The sequence below is a fragment of the Antechinus flavipes genome, chromosome 3, assembly GCF_016432865.1.
Source record: "Antechinus flavipes isolate AdamAnt ecotype Samford, QLD, Australia chromosome 3, AdamAnt_v2, whole genome shotgun sequence".
Classification (NCBI taxonomy): Eukaryota; Metazoa; Chordata; class Mammalia; order Dasyuromorphia; family Dasyuridae; genus Antechinus; species Antechinus flavipes.
The window spans coordinates 562,510,899-562,527,722 of NC_067400.1; positions in this window are offsets into that span (position 1 = coordinate 562,510,899).

Sequence of the window (16,824 nt, forward strand, 5' to 3'; positions counted from 1 at the left end):
ATACCTGGCACACAGTAGTTGCTTAAAAATGATTATTGATTGACTAGTTAGTTGACTGGTTATTCTTATGGGCTTTTGGTCCCATAATTTTGCTTTCTTTCATATTATGTCCTCTTCTTGTCTAACTCCACTTAATCAATCTCTTATCAATCCTTCATGACCACATCATATGTCATTTCCTCCAAGAAGACCTCTCTGTAGGAGATGATCTTTTGCCATCATAATAATGATGGAATTATAATTCCAATAATAATAATTTATATATATTTATATATATATGTAATATTTTAGTTTACACACGCATTATCTCATTTGATTCTTATATGACCCTGTGAGGTAGGTGCTTTTATTATGCTTATCTTATAGATCAGGAAATTGAGACCGAGCAAGACCCAAGGTCACTAAATGTCTGCAGCTGGAATTGAACTGAGATATTCTTGACCCTCAAGTCCAAAGCTCTATCCAGTGCACATCAGTGAATCATAGTACTTTGCCAACAACTCTTTTTATTCCTATATCATGCTGTCTTGAGTTTGCATACAGATTATATCTTCTTGTTAGACTGTAAGGTCCATGAGGGCAAGGATGCTGTCTAACTGATCTTGAATCCCTTAGTATCAAGTGTAGGGTCTTGCAAAGAATAGGTACTTTATAAGTGTTTATTGAGTTGAACCAAATCATCCTAGTCCAGCCAGGGAGGCAGAGCATGGGTTTAGCAAGACCAATGGCTAACATGACAATCTTAATTCGAAACTGCCACTTAAAATATCAGGCTGCCTTCATTCTGAAGCACAAATACACCCATCAGTGGCCTCATGCACAGGTTGCAAGCTGTCTCTACTATCAGGGGCATTAGAGGGAATTAGACTAATAGAATGTCATCTTTCCTGATGACAATTCTCCCTTCCTCAATCCTCTCCCCACTCCTAGCTAGCCCAAAGATAGGAAGTAGTGATGGGGGATGGGTGAGGGGTATTGCCAAGGAAGGCTAGGTTGAGCGGAGCTGGACAGGCTGAGGCTCTAGGACGGGGTTGGCTCTCCGTCTGGTGATTACCCATTATCTCCCGTCAATGGGTTGATAAACCGTTATCATGGAATTATCCTCCACTGGGCGCAGGCTTCAGTATGAAATCCATTACTGTCCGTCAAGCCCCATGGCTAATGGAAAAGAAAAAAATCCAGCTGCTCTATGCATTCGATTTGAGGCTGATCCTTTATCTGTCTATTACTTCTGCAATAAGGTCTTGTCATGAAACTGGGCTCATATGAAATGACAGGGAATCCTCAGTGGCACCATCCCAACAGGGAGCTAAGTAATCCTATCCTCTCTTCTACTAGCTTTTTTTGATGTGGTCCTGGAAAAAAACAGAGAGGAAAAATTACCCAGAAGATGGGAGTGCCTCTTCGATCTATGCCTCCTACACCAGGGATTGCTTCCAAAGCTTCAAAGATCTCCTGGGGCAATCCCTTCTGGGGTAATGGTGCTGGTGAACCATTGATTCCCCAATGGTGCTGGCCTGGGCGGGAGTCAGGGGGAGGTGTGTCATCTTCATAATATGAGGAGTTTAGATTTGGAGGGTTCAAATTTTGACTCAAGCTATTTACTACCTATGTAAACTGGTCTTGCCATTCATTGCTTGTGATCTTGGCAAAGAATAGTTCTGTTGGTTCTTTAGATTGCCAAAAGAGACAATTGGACCAGCCAGATCTCAAATACACAAATCCCAAGAGTGGTGATGTTGTTTGCTGCCTTTAGCTCATATGTTGCAGCCCTTTGTTCCCACAGATGTAAATGGATTAATGAATGTTTGCAAATAAAGAAACAGGGAGTCTGTGGGACATAAAGTAAAAGAGCTGGATTTGAAGCCAGAGAATCTGGGTTCAAATTCCAGCAGTTATTATCTGGATGACCTTGAGGAAAGTCATTTGATGACTTAACTTGTACCCAAGCTTTCTTATTTTTAAAATGAAGGACTTGGACTAGATGAATGTCAAGTCTCCTTCCAGCTGTCACAACTTGGACCTTGTGAGAAATGTAGGTCATTGATATAGCAAAGAGATGAGCATTAGAAAACTCAGACTAACATGCATGAGGGCAAAGCCAGAATATGAGAGGGTCTTGAAGATTTCTTCCAGCTTTAGGATTATAAAGGTCTTGGTTGAGGCAGTAGGGCATGGTTTCAAAGGCCTATTTAAGTCTAGGCAATTAGAAGGCACAATGGATATAGCCCTGAGTCTGAGATTAGGAAGTTTGCTATTTTTGTGAGACATATCAGTTATGTTTGACTCTCCACAACTCCATTTGGGGTTTTCTTGATAAGGACACTGGAATGGTTTTCCATTTCCTTCTCCAGATCATTTTACAGATGAAGCAAACAGGATTACGTGACTTGCCTAGGGTCACAGAGCCAGTTAGTGTCTGAGGCTGGATTTGAACACAAGTTTGTCTTACTCCAGGTTAGTGTTCTACCCATTGAGTCACCTAACTGTCCCTGAATTCTGATCTGAATTAAAATCAAGCCTCAGATACTTAGTAGCTCTGTCATACTGGGAAAGTCCCTTAACCTCAATTTGCCCCAGATTCTTTATATGTATTATGGAGAGAGTAAAAGCCTCTACTTCCTAGGGATGTGGTGAGGGTCAAATGAGATAATATCTGCAAAGCATTTAGCACATAAGAAGTGCCCAGGACATAGATGATGCTGTATAACTGCTTATTCCCTTCCCTTCCTACTTAGAATTAGGAAGCCTTGGCTTTAAATCTTGCCTTAGGCACTCACTAGCTATGGGACACTGGACAAGTCAAATTAACCTCTTTTAGCCTTTGTTTTCTCATCTATAAAATAGGGATAATAATAGCATCTTCCTTACGGTGTAGGATCAAATGAGATGACATATGTAGGCACTTCTTGAACCCCAAAGGGCTATATTAAAGAATTGTTATGCCCATTTTCTTCTTTCTCACTGGTTGGTCAATCTATGAGCAAACAAGAGAAAAATCTCCCTAGAAGATCATTGTGTGCCTGCTTCTGCAGTAATGGAGGGGTTTGTTTGTCATGCTTTGAACTAGAAATCATGTGAATACCAAACAGATGCCAATAACTCTAGAGCCCAACAACGCACTGGCTTCCTCTGTCTTTTCTGTAAATCCAATGAAAGCTAACCCCAATCTTGGATTTCTTGCTGTTATGATTGTATCTTGTCAACTTCTCGGTCAGTTTTTCCTGGACAGCAGGGGAATGTTAAGAATCAGATTGAAGACTAATCACAAAGAATCATAGAATTTCTGAGCAGGGAAGAACACCAGACATTCTCTAATCGTAATCATATGGGAACAAGAACATCATCTATTACAGCTCCAGACAAACCTCTGCTTGGAGACTTCCAGTAAGTGGGAACTCACTCTATTGTGAGGCAGCCCATTCCACTTTTGGACAGCTCTAATTATTAGGAAGTTTTTTCTCTTACATGGAACTGAAATCTACCTCTTGGCAACTTCCATCCATCATTTCAAGTTCTGTCTTCTGGGTCCAGGAAGAACTAACAATACTTTTTGCCTATGCCATTCCTTTAGGTATTAGAAGACAGCTATCCTGTTCTATTCTCCCCTTCCGCATCTTCACCAATCTAAATGTAGCATCCCTATCCCAACTCAGCACAATCAGTTTTGGGGTTGGGCCTCAGATTTTAGTTGCTCTGTGAGTCCATGCTCCTAAAACTATAACATGAGCCCTGTCTGATGTGCCTACCTTTATTGGTCACACAATTGATACAATTAGCTCAAAGACATTTACTGAGATAGCATACAACTTGAGATACAAAACATCCCTATCCCATTTCTCATTAATCAAGATTGCAATTTCACCTAAAATGTAGCATTAGTGAGAAAAATGGGCACACACAGAATATAATGGTAGTGAAACACACCTGTGAGGATCACATGTGGCCAAGGCGACTCACACCTCTGACTCTTTCAAGGTCTTTTTTCAAGTCGTCCTCCTGAGGGCATAGTAGCTGTACTAGGCAGGTCTCTCAGCTGAACTCCTTTATCCTGTTCCTCTTTATAGCTCTACTTCCAATTGCCAGAGTAATTCTGGCTTGAATCTAGAGCTGGCTCTTTCTCTGCTGCCAGGTGTCCCAAAACTGTTTCCTGTTTGTATCTTCTATTTCCTGCTCCCTGATAAATGTGTGTCTTATGTGCAGGGCTCTAAAGTGCCTCTACTGATGGGGGGGAAGGTAGAAAAATTTATCCCCTAAGCTCCTTAAATCTCCCTGGTAGCAGTATAAAGGAAAAGACAAACTCAGGAGACTAGTCCTTCGTTTCTCTTCTCTGATGACAGAGGTCAAACTCCTCATAATTGTCCTAATTGACTGGCTGGATTTTTCTTTAAAGGACATCAGAGTTGTTGTTGATTCTTTGGAACCAATGGCTAACATCTCCTAATTCCATCAAGCTTTACTCATGAACTTCTTTAAAATCTTCATGCCTTGTTTTCTTTGCTACATGCCTCTTTGCTATAATTAACACAACTGATTTGAGGAGGGGAAGTCAATTGCCCTGACTCTCTTCCCCCGTCCCCACCACACAATAATTTCCACTTTCATCAGTCAATCCTTATTTGGCATGGCCTCTTGTCCTCTCCTCAACCTAGTTGCTCTACTTTGGACATGCCTGTTTGTCAATGTCATTTCTAAAATGCTGCCTCCTCTTGTATTCTCCTTATCACCAAGGAAGGGAGTTTAGGATTCATTCCCTCAAGGCTGGCGCTGAAGTGGCCAGCTTGTCAGATTCTGAGGCCATCATTGTAAATTTAAATGTCAAAGGAGAAGCAGTGGTATATCCAAGGATCCAGGACAGGGCAAGGCCAGCTATTCTATAGATCCATTTAGAGGTGCTGGTGGATTCTCTTGTGTATGGAAACTGACCTGTCTGGTGATCCATTTAATAGGAAGGAGCCAGTGTGATACCAGTGAATAGACCATCGATTAGATTTGGTTTCCTGCCATTCATGTGAGCTTCCTCTAGTGTATTTTGGAAAAATAGTGGGAAATGATATCTAAATGATTTGTGGGTCACAGATGGACTGTGTCTGGGAAGATTTTAAGAATTCCTCAAATCAGAGATTTGTTTGCCTCCCAGAGTGGGCTAGCTACATAGAAGAAGATAGGAAGATAATGGTCCTTTATCAATTTTTCTGGATCGGCTCTCCTCATTCCTCCAAACCCTGTTTTTTGTTTCTTTTGTTTTTTCCTGCCCAGGACTAGGCTTGTTGGAGTTTTACCTCACAGATAGTGAAAAGGATCCTGGGCATACAGCAGTCTGGGAGGACCCTCAATATACTTTCAGACTCACAGAATCCTAGAATGGGGCAGGAAGGGGCAGATTTTCAAGAATATCTGGGGGCACTCTCCACTCTTCACATGGGAAAATAGAGACTCAGAGAAGGTAAGATACTAACTTAGAGTCACTATCTACCTTGTTTGAGGAATTTGAGACAGACAGGACTTTAACCTAGGTGACTTGACTCCATTTTCTATGAACTCTTTACTATCCCAAACCAGAAACTGCTGAATGAACAAGATCTGTAAAAATCGATAATAATATTTGTTTCCTACTTGTCTTTAGAAAATTTTCCTTTCATTGATGTCAGCACCAAGGACAATGCACTCACACACATTAGCCATACTCTTCGAACACACATGCATGTGCGCATGGAAATGCAAATCCATGTACATATTCAAACATACATTGGTATGCTTTTCTCATTGCCACTGGAATTGCTTTTGTTAGATGGAGTCTCAGCCTCCCTGTAACTCCCACTGCACCTTGTTGAATTAATAGATTAATGAAGAGAGACCTGACAATGAGAGAGGCTAGGCTGAGAGCCTTCTGGCTCAGGTGGTCCTCAAAGAGAACTTCCCAAACACAATTAGTTGTTTTATTAAAGACAATTGGATTAGACACCTCCGCCTGCAGTAAACACCCACTTGGCTTGTGCCGGGGGAGTTTATTCATTTTTCATTAATGTGACTATTCAATACTCAGTTGGCAGCCCTCAAAATGCTTTTTTCTCTTGACTCATTTTGCCTTCCTTTCCCAACTGCCTTCATCCCTTATCATTCACTCGACTCCATTCATTCATTCATCACAGCAAGCATTTAAGTGCCATCTATGTGCTAGATAATTGAAAGATCAAAAAATGAAACAGCCCTCAAGGAGTTTACATTCTCCTGGAGGTAAACAATCCAGATAGGAAAATATACGCAGAATATATATAAAGTAATTTCCAGAGGGAGGGCATTAACAATGAAAAAGGTAGATCGGGATAATTTCTCTACAAGAAATTATAATTAATAATTTAAAACCTAACATTTATATAGCACTTACTATATGCCAGGCACTAAACTAAATGTTTTATAAGTATTATCTCATTTGATCCTTACAACCCTGGGAGGTAAATGCTATTATTTTGCTCAATTTACAGTTGGGGAAACTGAGACAAAGATTAAGGAACTTGCCTGGAGCCATACAGCTAGAAAGTGTGAGAAAATGAATTTGAACTCAGATCTTTCTAACTTTAGGCATGATTCTCTCTTCATTGTACCACCTACTCAGCCCTAAATAACTCTGAAACTGGCATTTGAAGGAAGCCAGAATTCTCTGAGGTGAGGAAAGAGAAAATCCCAGGTCTGGGGGATGGTCTATGCATAGGCAAAGCAAAAATGGAAGATGGAATGTTGTATTTAGTAGGACCATGGCCAAGTATGAAGGAGAGTTTTATGTGCTAAATATGAAAAAGTTGGTGGCTGCCAAACTGTGAAGAGCTCAAAGAGTCAAAGAGAGATGTTAGCATTGTATTCTAGAGGCACTATGGGGCCACAGGAACTTCTCAAGGACCATCTCAAGATAGGTCAATCAGTGTTTGAGGAATGTTGATTTAACAGCTATTTGGAGGATGGATTGGGGAAAGAAGGGGTTGGAGGTAAATAGACTAAATAAAAGGCACTAAAAAGCTTTTCTTCTGCTCACATTTGAACCCAGATCATTTTCCAAGAGGTTGAAGAATGAGATTCAGGAGATGGATATATCCCTATCTGCCCACTAACATCATGGAGGCAATATGATACTCTGGAAAGAGATTGGATTTGAAGTCAGAGGACCTCTGCATCTCACAACCTGTTTAAACTAAATCTGTCTCAGCCTCAGTTTTCCCTACTTGTGTAATAAGGGTGTTGGACTAAAGAGCTTCTAAGATCCCTTCTGGGCCTAAATTTAAGAGCCTCTGACTTCTGTGGAGGTAAGGACCCCATATGAGGTCAGACCTCAAACCCATCTGTCCCTGATGGACGACAAAGTCTGATGCAATTCCCTATCAAAAGACCCCAAAGAACTGTCAGTCTGATCCATTTTTTCCAATCCTCTCTCCCTAGAGGCTCACAAGTTGCTGCCACCGTAACCGGCTGTATATTCCCTCCCGCTGCAGATATTAATTTGGGCAGTTATGGGAAAATCTATACCATGTGAGTTATCCTGGGTAGTGTGCCCTGGGGGGAGAGGCACAAAATCAATAGTGAGATATTGTCTTATTTAATGACTTCTGTAAATAGTGGCTGGGCCAGGCCCCTGGTGCAGGGATGGAGTATGGGTCAACAATGACAGGAGAGGAGGTCAGTGGGCCGCTGCTACTGCCTGCTGGGCTCCTTATCCTACCAAAGCTTTGGCTGCTACTGCATGGGAATGGTATGGGGAAGGGGAAGGAGCTCAAAGACCCTTGGGGGGATCTATTTTTAGCCTCTAAAAGCTGAGACTAATTGGCATTCACCACGTGTGCTATCAAAGTGTTTGGTAAATATTTATTAACACTCTTTTGCACAGCATTGCCATCTCAGATATAGTTCCATATTCATGGGTACTTTCCATAGATTATACCTGCCAGGGGGACCTTTTCACCCATGTTTATGAATGTCAGGAAAGACCTAGTAATCTTCTGGAAAATGGGGTTCCAGCAATGCAGAACATACATTGCAATGCAGCTCCTCTCTACCACAAATGGGTGGTATGGTAGCACTCCCATCCCTAATATTTGAGGGTCAAACCCTTCTCTCTCTCCACTCCTGCCAATAATCTGTCTGGGCCTGGCCCCTTGGTGAATAAAACCTAAGAACTTCATAGGTTTTCAGAGGGGGGAAATCACAGAATTTAATTGTCCATCTCACTCATTTTACAGAGGTGGAGACTAAGGCTCAAAAAGGGAAAGTCCATATAGCAAACCCCTTTTCTCTACTTACATGGTCACCTCTCTTAAATTCAGGCCATGCCATCTTTTACTGGATTGTTGAAATAGTCTCCAGATTACACTCCATGCCTCAAGCCTCTCCTCTTTTTAATCTACTTTCCATGCACCAGCCAAAGAGCAGGTCTGACTGTCACACTTCCCCCTCCCCCCAATATAAGAAACTTCCTAATGCCTTCAGAATTAAATGTAGGCCATTCCATTTGGCATTTAAAGCCCCTCCCAAGCTGTCTCTGTCTACCTGTCCAGGCTTCCTGTACATTTACTTTTCCTGATGCAAACTGTGTTCTGGCCAGACCAGTCTATTTGCTGTTTCTTGTACATCATATTCTTCTACATTTCCCATCTTTTTACCTTCACAAAAGCCGTCCTTCATGCTCAGCACCCAGATCCTACTTGCTCCTGTACTTTACAATCCCATACTTCTTTCAATGTTCAGCTCAAGTACCATTTATTCTATCGAGTCCGACCCTTATTCTCTTTCCATTCCCTGCTCCTTGTCCAGTTATTAGATTCATTTCCTCTCCCTGAAATTACTTTGTGTTTACTTACTTGTATAAAGGCATTTTTTCCAGAAAATGCAACATTCTTGTATCTTATGTCCCTACCACAGTGATTGGCACACAGTAGGTGCTTGCTAAATGTGTGCTGATTGAATGAGAGGAGAAGCAAAGTGAGGATACAAACCATGATCTTTCTTACAAATGAGTTGTAAAAGATAAGCTCAAATATCCAGACCCTACAACTGTCGAGTCAAAGAACACTTTTGGCTGTCCTCAGGTATCTCAAATCTGGCTCTCAAGGCCAGGAACAGATTACTGACACAATCAATTTTGTTTCTGCCCACAAATGCCAGGGTCTTTCATTGACATTTGGCCGTCCATGCTGACTTTTAAAGAATGAAAGTAATTTCACAGACAGACTTGGTGAGGGATAGTATTCTGGGCATTAAGAATGGTAGCAGAGTGGATAGAGTGCCTGGCCTGGAGTCAGAAAGACTCATCTTCAAGAGTTCAAATCTGGTCTCGGCATTTATTAGCTGTGTTGCCCTAGGCAAATTACTTTACCCTGTTTGCTTCAGTTTCCTTATCAGTCGAATGTGCTGGAGAAGGAAATGGTAAACCACTCCAATTCTTTGCTAAAATTCCAAATAGGATCATGAAGAGGTAGACATGATTCAAAATGACTGAACAACAACAAGGCATTAAACATTGGTTTTAGAAATCATAGAGTTGAGTTGATAGGTTTGCAGAATACTTAGAGAAAGGAATACAAGATAAGGAGGAAAAGGATGTTAAGTTTTGGAGGACCTCAAAGGTCAGGATTTGATACTTTGGCATGAATGTGTGACTGAAAAAGCACTTATTAAGTATTTACTACTTTGGGATAAGTATGGAGGATTCAAATAGAAGCAAGTAAAACGGTCTCTGTCCTTAAAGAGCTTATATTCTAGTATATTTAGGTTGCATGGAGTATTCAGGGAGGACCAGTAACTCCGGTACAAGGATTTGCTGAACCCTTTTCAGGGCTGCTCATCGACTTTTGGTGTGTACCTGGCAATGTCATCTTAGGCAGGACATTGACAACTAGAGAATATGACTGGAGGGAACTGAGATGTTTGGGAGACATGGTTTTCCTCAAATATTTAAAGAGTTACCACAGGAGAGGGAATAGATATTTTTCCTAGTTAGTTCTTAAGGGGGGAAACAGTAACAATAAGTAGAAGCTACAGGAATAAAGAATTTGGTTTGATGTCAAGAAAAACTTTCCATTGAGTACAGCTATTAGTCAATCAAGTGACCAATCAATCAATGATTTAAATACTCTATGTCAAGCATTGTATGAAGTGACAGAGATACAAATACAAAAGTGAGGTAGTCCTTACCCTGGAGGAGATTACATTATACTTGGATACATCATATATGCAAAATAGAAGTGTGTGTGTGTGTGTGTGTGTGTGTGTGTGTGTGTGTGTATTTATGTGTTCTAATGATTGGGTAAATCAGGAAAGACCTTTTGAAGGTATTGGTGTAGGGTGCTAAATTCTAAGGAGGGTAAGATGAGGAGAGCAGATTCCAGGCTTGAGAGAGACATGAGAGTGCGAGGACAATGCTATGTATAAGAAAGAACAAATAGACAAATTTCATGGAGGACAGAGTGTGTGAGGGGGAGTGATATGTCATTATCCTACAAGAGTATTTTGGAAGCAAAATGTGAAGGTATTTTAATGTCAAACAGAGAAGTTGATATTTTATCCCAGAGTCAATAGAAACCTCTGTCTCTTTTGAGAAGGGGAGTAACATGATCAGACCTGTACTTCAGGAAAATGAATTTGGCAGTCAAAATGCAAGATGATTAGGGAAGAGAGTAGATAGAGCGATTATTTATGAATCTATTGGTTCAGGCAAAAGGGAGGCAAAGGTTTGGACTAGGGTAGATGTGATATAAATAGAGAAGAGATAGAGGCAAGAGATGTTGAAGAAGTATAACTGACAAGACTTGACAACTGATTAGATACTGGGAGTAAGGGGTGAGTGAAAGTTGAGGATGATTCCTAGCTTATGAATCTGGGTATCTGGAAGAATGACAGAAATATGTAAATTGGGAGAAGGATGGGTTTAGGGGGAAAATATTAGTGCACTTTCAGATATATTATGAAATGCTAAAGACATCTAAATGGAAATATTAAGTAGACTGTTGGAGATTTAGAACTAGAGCTCAGGTGAGAGATGAGACCTAATAAGTGAGTTTAGGGAACATCTATATAGACACAGTGGTTAATCCACAGGATCTGATTGATAAGATTGGGAAAGATTATAGAGAGAGGAGACAAACCAAGAGAGAGCCCTGGAGTACAATCATGAATATGATGTGGGAGGATGATGAACCTGCAAAGGAGAACAATAAGGGTTGGTCTGACAGCTGGGAAGAGAAGAAATGCAGCAGAGCAATGCCATGGAAACCCAGGGAGGAGATAGTATCCAGGAGGAAGGGTGCTTTCCATTGTCAATTACTGCAGAGAGGTCAACAATGATGAATACTGAAAAAAGGCCACTGATTTTAGCAATAAAGAGATCAATGACTACTTTGGAGAAAGGAGTTTTGGAGGAGTAGCAAGGTTAGAAGTCAGATTTCAAGAGCTTGAAAAGTGAGTGGGAAGTGAAAGGGAGGGCAGAAGTATGGAAATTTGGATTTTTGTTATTGTTTTGCTTTAGTATTTGACTGTAAAAGGGAAGAGAATTATAGAATAATAGGTTGAGGAGAAAGTAGAATCCAGTGAAAGTTTGTTTAAGGTAAGGAAGATCTGTTTGTAGATGGTAAGAAAGAAGTCAGTCAATAAGGAGACACAAAATAAGGGAGAAAAAGACAGACAGACATGGACAGTCAAAGAAAAATGACAGAGACAGAGAGAAGCAGAAAGGCAGAAAGAGCCTTAAAAGATATATAGAAACATACAGAGAGACAGAGAGACAAAGATAGAGACAGAAACAGAAAGACAGTGAGAGGAAGAGAGACAGAGAGAAAGAGAGAGACAAAGAGGGACAGAGAGAGACACACAGAGAAGGACAGACACAGAAAGACAGAAACAGAGAGAATGAGGGAGGAAGAGATATAGGGAGAGAAATAGGAGAGAGAGAGACAGAGAGAGAGAGAGATAGACACAGAGAGACAGAGAGAGAGAGAGACGGAGAGAGAGAAAGAGAAGGAGGGAGGGAGGGAGGGAGAGAGGAGAAGGAAGAAGGGGGAAGGGGGAGTGATGGAGGGGGAGAAAAAGAAAAAGGGAGAGGGGGAGGAAGGAGGGAGGAAAGGGGAAAAAGAGGGAGGGAGAGGAAAGAGAGATGAAAGGAAAGAGAAAAGGAGTGAGGGAGAGAGAATGGAAGGAGGGAGGGAGGGAGGGAGAGGAGAAGAAGGAAAATTGAAAGAGGCAGGTTCCTGAAGAGAAGAGAGAATTAACTAACAGTCCATACAGAGCCATCTAGATGCAGAATAGACTGCTTTGAGGGATAGTGGATCACTCCTCACTGTTGGTTTTCCATGTGAAGTTGGATGGCCACTTATCAGAGATTCTGTAGAGAAGATGTCCAGGGGATCTTGTATAGGAGAGGCTTCTTGGTCTAGAATAAGAACTATCTTTATCTGAAGGTATGAGAAATGAACTCAAATACCAGCTCTGCCATGTATTCACTGTGACCACAGGCAAGTCACTCAATCTCTGTATGTATAAGCATCCTCATTTGTAAAATGGAGACTATTGATATTTGTGCTTTCTACTTCAGAGATATTTTTTTAAAAAAAAAATGAAAATCCTATGCAAACATTAAAAGGAACTAAAATGTCATGTTCTTTTTATGGACCAGATATATGATTTAAATGATGTATTAGGGAATTCCTAATGTATCAATTCTCTATGTTTAGTCAATCAAGAAGCCTTTACACTATATACTGGATGAATGTCATTATAGATCATTACAAACTCTGGAACTTCTAGTCTAACAAAGTTGATAGAGTTTAAGAGAATGACTTGGGCTGAGGTTGTCCAGAACTACACAGCTAGTATATGTCAGAGGAATGACTCGACTAGGTTTTCTTAATTCCAAAGCTGGCTTTCTTTCTACCTTCTGTATTAATAGGTGTTTTGTAAATGTTTTTGGAGTTGAATGTGAGTTGTTACTACCAGGTATGGGTTGGATTTGATAGATTTCAGGGTCCTTTTAATTCCTGAAATAGTATAGTTTTGGTGGAGTTGGAAGATTAGAGTTGAAATGCAGTAGGTGTTCAGGAAACATCTGCCAAATTAATGTTTGAAGCTCTGTGTGTGGTTATCACTGGGAAGAAATTCCTGCCTGGCAGTCCCTGACCCTGCAGCCCTTTTGTCCTTTTTTTCTGAGTTAGAGGGGAAGGGGCTCATCCTCCCAGCTACTCCCTCTGAGACAGTCCTTGATATGTGACTCATCCAGTTACTCTACAGCAGGCCCTACTCCCTATTCATGAACTAGGAGCCTTTGTGTCTCCCATCACAAGATTACAATACCCTCCTGTCAGGAGACTGGAGCTCTGTAGAACTGAGAGGGGAAAAGATCCACAGTAATGGCCCCTTCTTAGGAAGCTCTCTCCAAGGCAGTAGGAGCAGCTGATAAAGGAAGCAAGTGATTCCAATGCCAAGGTGAATATTTAGGTGCCTCAGAGAACTAGGTTTGGAATTGAAGTGTGTCCTAGTAGGTGCATAAGTACAAGGAAGAAGCAAGAAGAGGCTGAAATTGGAGACAAGAAACCACCTTGGGGCTGTGTCCCCATGAGATCAGGGAGTGATTAGGAGGAGGGTCTGCTGTGAGAGTGGTTACAATGGGTGATGATCTGGAGATGGAAGGAATTCTAGAGACTGCTTTTCCATCCTCCAAAACAATCATACTATGTAACAGGATAGAGGAAAAGATAAATTAGATTCTACCTAGTAGAGAATCTTTGGATCATGGGTGTTTGGGGATCTTTTGTCACTTAGTTTCTGGGAAGAGACTGTCCTAAAAGGTGCATGTGTGTGGGGGGGTGGGTGGGGACACACACATGCACCACACACATTATTTATGCACACATAACCCAGTCCAGTCACAGAAACAGGAATGAAACAGCTACATCTGACATCTTCATAATTAAGTGTGGCTTAATAGCAGGTCAGGATTCAAATCTTGCCTCCAAAGTTTAATACCTATATGACATTGTACAAGTCACTTAACTATAGGTAGTAATTATCAGGGTCATCCTGGGCAGACCACTTAACCTTTGCCTGCCTCAGTTTCCCCGACTGTAAAACTGAGCACCTATTTCTCAGGGGTGAGATTAAAAATAAGATAATATTTGGAAATCACTTAGGATAATACATGGCACACAGTAGGAACTTAACAAATATTTGTTTCCTTCCTTCCTTTCCCAAATCTGTAAAATAGTGGGGTTGGACTAGATGGCCTCTGCAGTGTCTTTTAGTTCTAGGTCTATGAAAGATCTTGGTGCCTGCAAATCTTGGTTGCAGTTCTGACTCTGCTCTAGTTCCCTGGGTAACTTTGGGTAAGCCTTTCCTACCTGCCAACCCTCCACTATTTTAATTTCCTCATCTATAATAAAGCTTCTGAAACTGTGGGTTGTGACCTATATGGGATCACATAACTGAATAGGGAGTTGTGAAATGATGATTTATTATCAGCAAATGTTTGATTTGTATACCTATATACTCTGGGTTGTGTAAAAATTTCTTGGGTGAAAAGGAGCTGTGAGTGGAAGAATCTCTGCTCTGTAAAATACAAACGTTAGAACAGTCATTCTCAGAGGTTGGCCTGACTCTGGAGATCTGTGAAGGGTCCTGGGTAGATCCTTTGCTAAAGTGATGGGAAGGGGTTTAGATTTGGGGATAATGGTCTTTGTCTTTCCTGAGCACAAATTTCCATCTGGGAGAAGCCTCTCTGATGTGGTTGGCCCTTTAGAATATAGATTTCTTAAACTTTTCCCACTCATGACTCTTTTCACCCAAGAAATTGTCATGTAATGACCCTGGGCATAAAAGTGTAAAAAGAGCTAAATATATCAAACATTTCTTGATAATAAATCATCATTTCACGACCCTCACATTCGGTTATGAGACCTATATGGGGTTTTAAACCAGAGTTTAAGAAGCTGGACTTTAAAACACTAATCCCATTCACTCATAAACACCTAAGTGCTAGTCTTGGCTCCCTTCCTAACCAGTTATTTGGTGTTAGACCATGAAGGCAGTGTGGTACAATCAGAAGAGTGTTGACCTCTATAATTTTTTCCCTAAATCTATGAGCCTTAAAGTGTCAAAAAGCCTCAGCTCCCTTATCCCTAAAATGAGAGGCTTGGACTAAATGGCTTGTGAAGTCTCTACTAGCTTTTAATCTATTCTTTTAGGATCCGATTCCCTTTCTTCTCCTATTGGGGAAAGGGCAGGACAGGGCAGGCTTACTCCAGGACACTGACACAGAATCCTATACTCTTAGGGGATTGATTGCCTTTCAAGCAATGATGTGCCACTCCTGTGAGGGAAAGAAGGGTCGGGAGGGGCTGTTTTTCTAGGCCTAGATCCCAGCTAGGAAGAGTGATGGTTTGTAGTTTTAATATGCATAGTCCCTAGCTCCAAGACAATTGTCCCAGTTAACAGGGAGATGATATTTCCCTTCTCATCTCTGTTAATTTGATGCTTCTGCTTAAGCTCATAAAAAGTTTCCTAGAGAAGCAGTTGTGGGCCCCGAGCTCCTGATGGAGCCTGCTGAGGTGCTGTAATTAAGCTTTGATTAGCCAACTATAAATTCCCTTTTTGAAGCTGGTACAGGGCTCTGAGGGCAGCTGCAGGCAATCAGGGGCAGCCTTGGATGAGTATCGTGCCAGCCTGACTGACTGTGTGTGTGGGGGGGTGGCTGTGCAGACACGCATGTCTATGTAGCAGGAGAATCTATTTCCTGGTCACCAAAGGCCCAGATGTACTTGTGGAAAGTTCAAGAAACAAAGTTTGATCCCCATGCTTCAGATCAAGGCTGCTAGGAGGACACACTTTCTCCCCCTTAGCTAAGCAGAGACGAAGAAAGGTTGAAGCAGTGGCTGTGAGCTGTGTCAGCCAAGTCCATTGGCAGCTGGACCAGCATTTCATACTAACGGACCTATAGAGATTTGAGATCAAATCCAGCCTTTGTCTCCCCAAAGCCTAGTATGTGTAATTCTCAGCCCACCAGTCGCAAGGCTTCCTCCAGAAAAAGAAACAGATCCCCCAGAACTTTGTTGATTGGGAAGATTTAGGGAATAGAAATTGCACAAAATGAGAAAATGAGGAGGGGTCGCTATCTGCATCAATGGAGGGAAAGCCTATTTACTGGTGATATCAAATATTTTTCATTCATTAATTCAAGATATCTATCCTGCATTCAAGGCCTTCTGCAGTCTGGGAGCACTTTACCACTTCAATCAAATATTATATACCCTTCCTTTAGGCATTCTACAAACCAGCCAAATTGTACAAATCCCTGCCTTCCACACTAGCTGTCCATCTTTGAAGCATTGCACATAACTTTCTAGTGCTCAGAACATCTTCCTGTTCCACTGGGCCTTTCTTTAATTTATTTTATGTTCCAGTCAATCTTGACAAGTCCCTTCCTTCTGATAGGCCTTGAACAGCTCTACCTGTATAGGCTGTTTGTTCCCTCTGCCTGGAATGCTTTCTCTCCCTTGTTTGATCTCTTGAACACTAATTAAACCTATGTAGAACTATCCTCTTACATAGACTCTTATGAAGCCTCCACCCATGTGCCCCCTTCCCTAGGAAATCTATGATCTTAACTGTTGGCAATAACTAACTGATGTTCCCAATTCTACTCCTAACAGAGAAGAGGTAACTTCCCCTTAAGTTGCTCCAGATCTGGCCAAAGCAATATTCCATCCTAGGGGCCTTTCTTTATGACTCTGTTGAAGATATTCAGTAGCTAGTGAGGAGCATGGACTCAGAAGCAGAACTCAGAGTGCAATCAGATCC